The sequence below is a fragment of the Sphaeramia orbicularis genome, chromosome 18 (genome assembly GCF_902148855.1).
Source record: "Sphaeramia orbicularis chromosome 18, fSphaOr1.1, whole genome shotgun sequence".
In the NCBI taxonomy this organism is placed as follows: domain Eukaryota; kingdom Metazoa; phylum Chordata; class Actinopteri; order Kurtiformes; family Apogonidae; genus Sphaeramia; species Sphaeramia orbicularis.
The window spans coordinates 2,829,405-2,829,821 of record NC_043974.1 but is presented as its reverse complement, the minus strand read 5'-3'; positions in this window follow the sequence as shown (position 1 = coordinate 2,829,821).

Sequence of the window (417 nt, the reverse complement as noted above, 5' to 3'; positions counted from 1 at the left end):
AAATACTATCATAATAACCTATAAATAATAATTAAAAAAAAAAAAAGCTAATTTTTCTCTTTCAGTGTCAAAAAAGTAAAATTACACAAAAATGTTTACATTCACAGACTAGCCTTTCACAAAAAAATGAACAACCTGAAATGTTTTCAGAGAAGTATGGAGTATTTTAACAGTATTCTGCCTGGTATTAAATGTTTTGTGTATTTGTAGATCCACTGTGGTCTGTACGTTGTGATGCACATGTATGAATGATAAACTGAGGTGTAATATTGTTAAAATTATACTTATTTTTCTTAAAAATTTTCAGGTTGTTCATATTTGTTCATGTTATGTTCAAGTACGGTTCAAAGATGGAAACATTTTCATATGGAATTTCACTTTTTTCACTCAAAAACAGAGAAAACAACTTGAAGATAC